Source organism: Chanodichthys erythropterus, chromosome 15, assembly GCF_024489055.1.
Source record: "Chanodichthys erythropterus isolate Z2021 chromosome 15, ASM2448905v1, whole genome shotgun sequence".
In the NCBI taxonomy this organism is placed as follows: domain Eukaryota; kingdom Metazoa; phylum Chordata; class Actinopteri; order Cypriniformes; family Xenocyprididae; genus Chanodichthys; species Chanodichthys erythropterus.
Genome location: NC_090235.1, coordinates 30,248,606 through 30,261,511, shown reverse-complemented (window position 1 = coordinate 30,261,511; position 12,906 = coordinate 30,248,606).

Genomic DNA, 12,906 nt, shown 5'->3' with positions numbered 1-12,906 from the left:
TGTTTCCATTTTATAATCATTATGCATTCATTCTTTCATACTAATGCAAGTTCGTATTATATAATGCCTCATTACAGTTAATTTAATGACGCTCTGTGCATATGCTTGTGTGTAAATTATGTTGTAATCTTATTATGACTAAGAGTAATAAAAGAGTCTGTGTGTGACAGCGTAGTACAGAAACATGAGATATTGGTTCTCAGCCTGTCCAGACTGATTTTGCTCCCAAAGTGCTGTCTGAGAAAAGTGCTGCTCAGAAAGACAGTTCAGCTTGTGTTAGAAGTCTAGTTCTCCTTCACACTGTTATTTCTCCTGAGAGGAGCTTCACTCTATGCTGCTGCTGTCCAGATGCACTGACCTGAGACCGAACCTCCTTATACTTTCTTCTCAACGAATACTCTTAAAGAGGAGAGTCTTAAAGAGGACCAGAGAATTTTGAGTTAAGAAATACAGAGTTCTGAAGAATACATGTTACAGAGATAGAGAATACTTGGTAACACTTTACATTAAGGTTCCCTTTGTAAAGGGTTTATAAAGGTGTTTGTTAATGAGTAATAAGTCATTTACAAATGCATTATAAATCATTAATAATGCAGTTATAACTGCATGAATAAAAAGGCGACTTTAATGCAATACCTGCCAAATAGTGAGCCGTTTTTAACTCACATGTTATAAATGCTTAATAAATGTATTTATTAACATATTTAACTCAAAACCAGATTTCTGGTTTATTTTATGATGCAGCAAAAATTGACTATCATAATTAGACTGAAGGTTGTTGTATTTGTGCTTTCTTATTAATATCTCATGACTGCCACTTGTCTTACTATGTTGCTTACCAGAAGTTTTTGTCTTACCCATGATACTCTCCAAAAAGGTCATGATGCCTCTCCACAGCAGTGTATAAAAACAAAATTATTGTTTTTTAAAGACAAAATTCCAACTTTATTTTGAAAATAAAACAAAAGATAATAACCATAACTTGATTAGATATTAAAGTCTGCGTGAACCGGAAGTTGCAAACGACTCTTCTCCAGTGTTGTGACGTATTTCCAGGTGAAACAGAATATTGAATAGAGGGCAGAGTTTTACTTTAGTGCTCCTCCTTTCCATCTCTCGCACTCCTCCTCTCCATATCTCACTCATAGCAGACGAACGGTTGCAGAAGAGTGGTTTACACGTTTTCAACCCAAGCCGTCAAACTGACGTTATCAGAGAAGGAACGCCATTCCAGACCAGAAGTAACTTTTCAGATTTCGATTAAAGATTACTGCGGCAAACAAGTTTTTTCTGTGTTTTAACTTGCACGGATTCATTGTTCACCACAAGACCAGTAATATGACCAGTAATAATAATAATGTAAAGTGAAAACCTGTGAACCATTTATTAATGAGTTATGAACATTAACAACCTATGAAAAGGAACCTTAATGTAAAGTGAAAACCTGTTAACCATTTATTAATGAGTTATGAACATTAACAACCAATGAAAAGGAACCTTAATGTAAAGTGGAAACCTGTGAACCATTTATTAATGAGTTATGAACATTAACAACCTATGAAAGTGAACCTTAATGTAAAGTGAAAACCTGCGAACCATTTATTAATGAGTTATGAACATTAACAACCTATGAAAAGGAACCTTAATGTAAAGTGAAAACCTGTGAACCATTTATTAATGAGTTATGAACATTAACAACCTATGAAAAGGAACCTTAATGTAAAGTGGAAACCTGTGAACCATTTATTAATGAGTTATGAACATTAACAACCTATGAAAAGGAACCTTAATGTAAAGTGAAAACCTGCGAACCATTTATTAATGAGTTATGAACATTAACAACCTATGAAAAGGAACCTTAATGTAAAGTGAAAACCTGCGAACCATTTATTAATGAGTTATGAACATTAACAACCTATGAAAAGGAACCTTAATGTAAAGTGAAAACCTGCGAACCATTTATTAATGAGTTATGAACATTAACAACCTATGAAAGTGAACCTTAATGTAAAGTGAAAACCTGTTAACCATTTATTAATGAGTTATGAACATTAACAACCTATGAAAAGGAACCTTAATGTAAAGTGAAAACCTGCGAACCATTTATTAATGAGTTATGAACATTAACAACCAATGAAAAGGAACCTTAATGTAAAGTGGAAACCTGTGAACCATTTATTAATGAGTTATGAACATTAACAACCTATGAAAGTGAACCTTAATGTAAAGTGAAAACCTGCGAACCATTTATTAATGAGTTATGAACATTAACAACCTATGAAAAGGAACCTTAATGTAAAGTGAAAACCTGTGAACCATTTATTAATGAGTTATGAACATTAACAACCTATGAAAAGGAACCTTAATGTAAAGTGGAAACCTGTGAACCATTTATTAATGAGTTATGAACATTAACAACCTATGAAAAGGAACCTTAATGTAAAGTGGAAACCTGTGAACCATTTATTAATGAGTTATGAACATTAACAACCTATGAAAGTGAACCTTAATGTAAAGTGAAAACCTGTGAACCATTTATTAATGAGTTATGAACATTAACAACCTATGAAAAGGAACCTTAATGTAAAGTGGAAACCTGTGAACCATTTATTAATGAGTTATGAACATTAACAACCTATGAAAGTGAACCTTAATGTAAAGTGAAAACCTGCGAACCATTTATTAATGAGTTATGAACATTAACAACCTATGAAAGTGAACCTTAATGTAAAGTGAAAACCTGTGAACCATTTATTAATGAGTTATGAACATTAACAACCTATGAAAGTGAACCTTAATGTAAAGTGGAACTCATTTAATGAGTTATAAACATTAATTACCTATTAAAGTGAACCTTAATGTAGTGTGAACACATGTTAATCATGTATTTATTAATTATTAATGTACACAGAAGATAATATCTTTTTCAGATGAAATATTTTATTTTTGATGAATGTCTCAGTAAAAACAATCTTCTAAAAAATCTTTTACAGCACAAAGTTACAGAGCATGACTTCTCATGAAAAGTGGCTTATGCAGGTAAACTTAAATTAAAACATTCAGAGAAACAATCAAGTATTCAGAAAAGATAATAAACATCACACCTATAAGCCAAACATATTTGATACAAGCTGAATAAAGGCACCTAAATATGTATTTTTTTTAATTAACAGTTGTGTAAATCATTAAATCAATGACCTAATGCACCATTACAGAACATTAGCAGCATATTAATAAGCATTTAATAGATATTTCTGATATGATAAAGGCCACTGTAACTTGAGTACGTTATTTGGCTTTGGTCATCCGTACAGTACATGCGCGGGTGCGCCGGAGCGGTTATTTGTTTAAGATAACTACAAACTAACACAGCGATTACTAATATAATATAAACACTAGAAAAACAAAGTCTGCGATTTCACCTCAGTTAGCTTACCCATCAAATCAGTAAACACAAATTCACTTCAACGCATGTTGGAACAGTACTGTGTAACTTCTTCTCAAAAGTGGCAAGGCTTTATTGAATGCTCACTAGCGCCAACTCCTGTCACACGCCAGAATCAACACGCATAGTGATGAGAACCCGAAAGAGAATAATAAAGTATAGCCTACTACTACTGCGTATAATAATAATAATAATAATAATAATTATAAATAGAAGAAGAATGCATTGCTCATTATACATTATTGTCACATTTGGTGTAAAGAGCAGTCAAGGAGCAGGATTCAGATGAAGCATTTTTTTTATTATGAAGAAAGTTATAGAAAACTAGACATGACAATAATATATTAGGCTATACTAATATATACTCTTTATATATACTCTTTATATACTTATATACTCTGTATACTTATATACTCTTTCAGGGTTACATCACTAAGCGTGTTCTGGCGTGTGACAGGAGTTGGCGCTAGTGAGCATCCAATAAAGCCTTGCCACTATCATGAGAAGAAGTCATGCAGTTACCAGGGCATGCTCTAAAGTAAAATTTGTGTTTAAAGTTACTGATTTGATGGGTAAGCTAACTGAAGTGACATTGCAGACTATGTTTTTCAAGTGTTTATATTATAATCGCTGTGTTAGTTTGTATATTATGTTTATTCGCGGTGTTAGCTTTTTATATTAAATAAATAACCGCTCTGGCACTCCCACAAAGTTACAGTATCCTTTATCATGATATCAAGAATAATTATTAATTGCTTATTAATATTTCAACAATAAAATGTCACCAGGAAAAAAACAAAGATCTGCGTCTGCTTTAATAAACACGATGCACACTACATTAAGGTTCACTTTCACAGGTTATTAATATTCGTAACTCATTAATAAATGGTTCACAGGTTTTCAATTTACATTAAGGTTCCTTTTCATAGGTTGTTAAAGTTCATAACTCGTTAATAAACGTTCACAGGTTTTCACTTTAACAACCTATGAAAAGGAACCTTAATGTAATGTTCATAACTCATTAATAAATGGTTAACAGGTTTCCACTTTACATTAAGGTTCCTTTTCATAGGTTGTTAATGTTCATAACTCATTAATAAATGGTTAACAGGTTTCCACTTTACATTAAGGTTCCTTTTCATAGGTTGTTAAAGTTCATAACTCGTTAATAAATGTTCACAGGTTTTCACTTTACATTAAGGTTCCTTTTCATAGGTTGTTAATGTTCATAACTCATTAATAAATGGTTAACAGGCTTTCACTTTACATTAAGGGTCCTTTTCATAGGTTGTTAATGTTCATAACTCATTAATAAATGGTTAACAGGTTTACTTTACATTAAGGTTCCTTTTCATAGGTTGTTAATGTTCATAACTCATTAATAAATGGTTAACAGGTTTTCACTTTACATTAAGGTTCCTTTTCATAGGTTGTTAATGTTCATAACTCATTAATAAATGGTTAACAGGTTTCCACTTTACATTAAGGTTCCTTTTCATAGGATGTTAATGTTCATAACTCATTAATAAATGGTTAACAGGTTTTCACTTAACATTAAGGGTCCTTTTCATAGGTTGTTAATGTTCATAACTCATTAATAAATGGTTAACAGGTTTTCACTTTACATTAAGGTTCCTTTTCATAGGTTGTTAATGTTCATAACTCATTAATAAATGGTTAACAGGTTTCCACTTTACATTAAGGTTCCTTTTCATAGGTTGTTAATGTTCATAACTCATTAATAAATGGTTAACAGGTTTCCACTTTACATTAAGGTTCCTTTTCATAGGTTGTTAAAGTTCATAACTCGTTAATAAATGTTCACAGGTTTTCACTTTACATTAAGGTTCCTTTTCATAGGTTGTTAATGTTCATAACTCATTAATAAATGGTTAACAGGTTTTCACTTTACATTAAGGGTCCTTTTCATAGGTTGTTAATGTTCATAACTCATTAATAAATGGTTAACAGGTTTTCACTTTACATTAAGGTTCCTTTTCATAGGTTGTTAATGTTCATAACTCATTAATAAATGGTTCGCAGGTTTTCACTTAACATTAAGGTTCCTTTTCATAGGATGTTAATGTTCATAACTCATTAATAAATGGTTAACAGGTTTTCACTTAACATTAAGGTTCCTTTTCATAGGATGTTAATGTTCATAACTCATTAATAAATGGTTAACAGGTTTTCACTTTACATTAAGGTTCCTTTTCATAGGTTGTTAATGTTCATAACTCATTAATAAATGGTTAACAGGTTTTCACTTTACATTAAGGTTCCTTTTCATAGGTTGTTAATGTTCATAACTCATTAATAAATGGTTCGCAGGTTTCCACTTTACATTAAGGTTCCTTTTCATAGGTTATTCATGTTCATTAATAAATGGTTTACAGGTTTTCACTTTACATTATTATTATTACTGGTCATATTACTGGTCTTGTGGTGAACAATGAATCCGTGCAAGTTAAAACACAGAAAAAACTTGTTTGCCGCAGTAATCTTTAATCGAAATCTGAAAAGTTACTTCTGGTCTGGAATGGCGTTCCTTCTCTGATAACGTCAGTTTGACGGCTTGGGTTGAAAACGTGTAAACCACTCTTCTGCAACCGTTCGTCTGCTATGAGTGAGATATGGAGAGGAGGAGTGCGAGAGATGGAAAGGAGGAGCACTAAAGTAAAACTCTGCCCTCTATTCAATATTCTGTTTCACCTGGAAATACGTCACAACACTGGAGAAGAGTCGTTTGCAACTTCCGGTTCACGCAGACTTTAATATCTAATCAAGTTATGGTTATTATCTTTTGTTTTATTTTCAAAATAAAGTTGGAATTTTGTCTTTAAAAAACAATAATTTTGTTTTTATACACTGCTGTGGAGAGGCATCATGACCTTTTTGGAGAGTATCATGGGTAAGACAAAAACTTCTGGTAAGCAACATAGTAAGACAAGTGGCAGTCATGAGATATTAATAAGAAAGCACAAATACAACAACCTTCAGTCTAATTATGATAGTCAATTTTTGCTGCATCATAAAATAAACCAGAAATCTGGTTTTGAGTTAAATATGTTAATAAATACATTTATTAAGCATTTATAACATGTGAGTTAAAAACGGCTCACTATTTGGCAGGTATTGCATTAAAGTCGCCTTTTTATTCATGCAGTTATAACTGCATTATTAATGATTTATAATGCATTTGTAAATGACTTATTACTCATTAACAAACACCTTTATAAACCCTTTACAAAGGGAACCTTAATGTAAAGTGTTACCGAATACTTCAACATGATTTTACGAAACATGCTAAGTTCACATACTTGTTTCTTTGAAAAACAATGCCACAGCTAGTTATTCTACTTTGAAATGTGCTTTCTGTGTTAGAATGTCTTTTTTGTTTTGGTCTGTGTGATCCTGCCCACTGCCAGTTTACCCAATAGAATTTCAAACACCCTGGGTTGCCAGTTGGTGGAAAATGCAGCGGCAAAACAACTCTCCAATATTTTGAATTTGGTCTGCAGTACCCATTTCAGCCACTAGCTGTCAATATTACATACTGCACCTTAAAGGTGCCCTAGATTCAAAATTTGAATTTATCTTGGCATAGTTGAATAACAAGTGTTCAGTACATGGAAAAGACATACAACTCCATTGCTTTCTCTTTCTTATGTAAATCTCATTTGTTTAAAAGACTTCCGGAAAACATGCGGATCTCAACATAACACAGACTGTTATGTAACAGTCGGGGTGTACTCCCCCATTATTTGCATTTGCCAGCCCATGTTCCCAACATTATGAAAGGCATTACACAAGGGCAGCCAGTAACATATGGATCTGCACAGGTGAATCAACAGACTAGGTAAGCAAGCAAGAACAACAGCGAAAATGGCAGATGGAGCAATAATACCTTACATGATCCATGATATTTTTAGTGATATTTGTAAATTGTCTATCTAAATGTTTCGTTAGCATGTTGCTAATGTACTGTTAAATGAGGTTAAAGTTACCAAGGTTTACTGAATTCACGGAGACAAGAGCCGTCGCTATTTTCATTTTTAAACACTTGCAGTCTGTATAATTCATAAACACAACTTCATTTTTTATAAATCTCTCCAACAGTGTAGCATTTGCCGTTAGCCACGGAGCACAGCCTCAAACTCATAGAGAATCAAATATAAACATCAAAATAAATACTCTACTCACATAATTCGAAGCATGCATACAGCATGCATGACGAACATCTTGTAAAGATCCATTTGAGGGTTATATTAGCTGTGTGAACTTTGTAAATGTGCTGTAATATAATTGAGAGCTCGTGTGGCAAGGGAGCAGGCGAATTAAAGGGGCATAGTTAATGATGCCCCAAAATAGGCAGTTAAAAAAATTCAGGGGACACCTTAGACTTATATTACATCTTGTGAAAAAGCATTCTTGGGCACCATTAATGTACATAACTTTAGAAATTAGGCTATACCTCATATATTCAGGTTTTCCAAGAGAGTGGAAACTCTCTTCTTTTTTATGTGTATTTTGTCATCTTGAGTCCCCCTTGTATGTTTGCTTAATGGTTAAGAACAGCTGTTCTAGTGGAGTCGAGACTCAAGTCACAGAAGGTTAGCTGTTCTAGAGACAGCTTCCTGTTCTCAAAGCACATCTAATCGTAACACTTGGGATGATTAAGAATTTCAATATTAGATTTCATGAACTTTAACTATAAAAATAACTATAATGATAACTACATTAACTGTATATTACCCACACCAACGGACAATAGCACTCTCTTTACTGTAAGCATGCACTGCAGTAATGTTCTGTAAAAACATAACATAAGTGATCCCAATTATATATTTTACCTGTGTCGTTATCATTAGAGTTGGACTCTTTTTTATAACATAACAATTTTTATAATGTTATAGTTATAGTTATTGTTAACATTCATATGAACTGGCTTTTAATCTTCCACTGGTGCTGAACAAAATCAGCACAACACAAGAGCTCTTGGATCCTATATTAAAACCCCCAGCTGCACAGCCACAGTGTTTCCAACTTTGAATACACTAGATATTTTTGTTTAAGTTATACGAACAATGCTTATGAGCATTATGCATAGTTTGTTAGTTAGTTTAGACCTCTTTGTTTAGCAGAGGTGTTGAATGTGGATAGCATGAAGCCAACACTTAAAGAGACAGTCCATCCAAAAATGAAAATGATTTAATCATCCTCATATTGAACCACAGCACCCTTGCACTCTAATTTTGTACCAAGCCCATGACTTTCTTTTTCCATGGAAAAACTCTGAATAACTGTACAGTGCTGGTGACACTTTTCCATGTTAATACAACTCTTATGATGACATTCCAAATCTCCCGAAGCCATACAATAGATTTGTGTGAAGAACAGAAAAAAAAAATGTAAATAATAATTTAATGAAATTCTTCACATGAGCCCTAGCTCTCCTTGACATGTTCATAAGAGAAGTAATGATATCTGATTCTTGAACAAATCATTATTTTAGTTGAAGATTTTCATGAATTGGACTGATCCATTTGAATCATCAAATTGCTTCAGGAGACTTGGAATTTATTACACAAGTATACGGGAGTATACGGGAGCTGTCCTTGTCGACAGAACCAGCGGCAGATGGTAAACAGTAATTATGTTCCATAAATAAGTAACACAATCCACCATAAAACGTGCCAGAAGTAAATAAGGAACTGCTTGGAGCAAGCTAGTGGTTTGCTGGACGCTAGACACTACTTCCGCATTTGTCCACGGCACTGTTGCCATGTGGTTTCTACGTCAGTAAAGGCGGTAACAAAGGTAACAGACGTCATTGACAGGCGACTGCACTGCCCCGTGTCACTGTTTAGAATGGGAATTTTCTCATGATTTACAAGTAGTTGAAAACATTAGAGATATTGTTAGTAATCAGCTGGACAAAATATATAACACTAGCCTAGTGGTTTTTGGATATTTTACTGCAAAAATTTTACATATTGTACCTTTAATTGAAAAAAGGTGACAAGTGCATTATTCAAAATGTCACACTTTAGAATATCTTTAAAAGAGTAGCCTACAGTTAAAATTATAAGTACTTTACATGTGCTTGTAAGTCAACACATCAAAATAGTGTACTTTAAAACATTGATTATAAAACGGATAGTACCGGCCTTTGATTGATTGGTTAAGCCGCGTTCGAATCCATTGTAAAATTCCCGAAAATATACAGCTGACCGCATTACATAAGTATCGCTGCGCCACTGAATGCTGTATGTGTGTTCTCTATTGATTTTGTTCATTGAAGTTGCATTTTGTAGCTATTGTGAGAGAGATATAGAGTATTACCTGCATTCAAATTTAGCATTTTCCTTCATATGTTCATAATAATAATAAAAAAAAATCCGTTTGAATGTCGCCTGCAATCTTGTCCTTTTACCATTTAATAGGTTTTCCCCTGCCCTGCTGACACTGACGGCTTTAGTCAAAGCATTAATTTGCGTCTTGTTCCATGTTCATGAAGACAGTCTTTGCCGCCATGGCGCCATCTAATGGCGTAATAATTGTAACTTCTGTTGCTGTTCATGAGTAGGGATTATTTTTTCCAGCGGAAGGAAGCAGTTTAATGATTTTACTTAATGAAAGTTGCATTGATACATATTTTTTTGGCTTTAATAATTGTATTGTGTGGTAACCGTTTTATAAAAGCAATAAGCCCCGTGAAGCTGTGGTTTACAGTGAATTTATAATAGCTCCACGCCGTGCCTAACAACGCCCCTTAGTTGTTATAAATTCACTGTGTAAACCACGCTTCTTGGGGCTTATTGTTTTATTTAAATTGTACTTTAAAGTTAAAAGTTTCATTTAATATTACAAAGTACACTTTTTAAAAGTACTTTAGTGTGTTAAGAAAAGTCATGAAAGTGTACTCTCTTTAAGTACACTTAATTGGCCTTTTATTTAATATTATATTATGTACAGTTTATATACAGTATATATATATATATATATTATATACTTGTAAGACTTGAAGAACACAACAAGTGCACATTCAATACAATTAAAGCTGCAGTCTGTAACTTTTTTTGGTTAAAAATGATCCAAAATCCATTTTTGAGCAAGTACATAACCAGCCAGTGTTCAAAACTATCTCATTATCTCGTTTCACAATGGTAAGCTTGTAATAATGTTTGATAATAAGAGCGACATGGTGGATTTCTGCGGGGAAATTCAAGCATGCAGCAGTTCGTCATTACGTCACGTCCGTAAACAGAAAGGAAGGAGTCCAGGCTAGTCGGTTTTATCATGTGAGGATGCTGCTGGTAGCAGCACATTTATAGCCTTTTCTCACAGCAGCTGAAATAATTAAACTTACCATTTTGATGGCGGATTGTAATCCAGAAAGATACAAATGACAATCATCAGTGACAACTGGAGATTCACCCGTAGTCAAAAAGCAAAAGACTTTGGACTGTGGAGTGGCTACAGAAATTGAAATCTACAGGTAATGCTAATATACAGTCATAGCAATGCTGATGTTGTTAACATTAACAATTTGAGAACAATATAACAGTAATAATAATTTGAACGGTTTGGCATGATCCGAGCTAAGGGATCGTTAGATTTAATCATCATTGGCAGCGCCATTAAGACTAATGCTTTTTTCCTCAGTTGGTCAGAACATATTACTTACTTGTTCAGATGATATTTTCCAGTGAAAATTCTTATATTGGTCAAACTTTCAAGACGTCGAATCTGTGATTCTGAAGTACAGTATCCACACCAGTGCGGTGACCGACAAGAAGCATTAGATTCATCCGCGCTGACGAGCCGTGCCGACGCACAACGCACGTACAGATAACTGTTCCGTATGACTGCAATTGCAGGTTTCAAACAAGAGATGGCGACAAAGAGGAAAAATCACGGACTATAGCTTTAAGCGCGCTTCTTTCTTACCAGGGCTGTGAGTGCTCAACTGTTCAGAAGAGAATGTTTAATTTTCAGCAAAGCCAAACAAACTTCTCACCAGTGCCAGAGTTTACAGGATGCTCTTGTGTGTTTAGGCCTTATCTGAGACCATGATGTTTCTCACTGTACTCAATGCTTGTGCCCAGACATTTGTATTTCTTCTTTCCATATAAAGAGAAGAAATTTGGTAAAAGACCTAGAGGTGAGATGCAGGCAAAAAGAGAGCAGGTGCTGCCCTAAAGACCGTAATGAGATAATCCTCACAGAGAGAGATAGAGAGGAAAGGGTGCTTAATAGTCATCACTCTGATGGCAGTCATCTGGCTGTGTGATTTAATGCCGATTAATTGGATCCACTTATTGACTGTGTCATTCTGCAATGAGCACATGAATGATTGCCCGCAGATACCCCTACACACACTCCATCTATCTTGGTTTGTGCTCTTGTAATGGCTTCATTTGTGTGTAATTGCAATGACAGATTGTAGGGACATAGAAACAACAGAGACTCGTGCTGCAAGCAGAGTGAGCACTATTGAGTGGAAGATGATGTGCTTGGTTTGCCATATGGGCTGTTGTAAAGATTCATTCACACCAGCCTTAGTTCACGTCTCAGTCTTTGTGTGGTAACACCTGCGTCTCTTACTATGCCATGCTTCATCTAATTTAACCTCATTCAGAGCTCTGTAACGGCTCGTCATGAGATTGCAAGCCATTTTGTATACTATGTGAGGAGTTTTAAGTGTGAAGTGGTTACGATTAACACCGTTAAGGTAGAGTGAGGGAGAAAGTGTGACTGTTCAAGGGGGAAATTAAGTCAAAGCATACCTACTGCGAAAGATCAGACTTTTTACACTGCTGCATATAATTATGGTATTTTAATTGCAAATATGAGGGTTAGATTCAGGCCTGATATTGCATAATGCAATGTTATTCATAATACAGTGCAGGACCGGAGATGATTCTGGGATTTCAGGGTTAGAACTACTGTTTGTCAGTAGATATTTAACAGTGATGTATCTGATTGCATAATAAATACATTAAAAGATATTCAAACATGATGTGTTTTTAATTTTGGTATTAAAATTAATTTAGATTTTTTTTTTTTAATGGCAGTCAAAGTCAAAAAGGGTCAGGTGATACAACTGTCCTAAAAAAAAAAGAAAAAAAAAAGAAAAACGTATTAAATAGTTTGGCGTAATCTTCAATTTCTTAGAAACAACACTGCTCCACTGCTTATTAATATTAGAAAAACAAAAAAAGTCATGCAACTAACAAAATTGTGTGTTAAAAAAAACCTTTCAGACATTTATGATTGTGTGTCAAGGTCAATAAGTCTCTTAAAATATCAGATAATTTGACTTTGGTGTGACAAGGTAAAGTTGAGGTTGTATAATACGTCATGTGGTGCAACTTCTGAAAAAACAGAATATTTTGAATATAAATGAAATATTGGATATTGGAACAAATGCTTTAGTGCACATGCATATTTTTCAG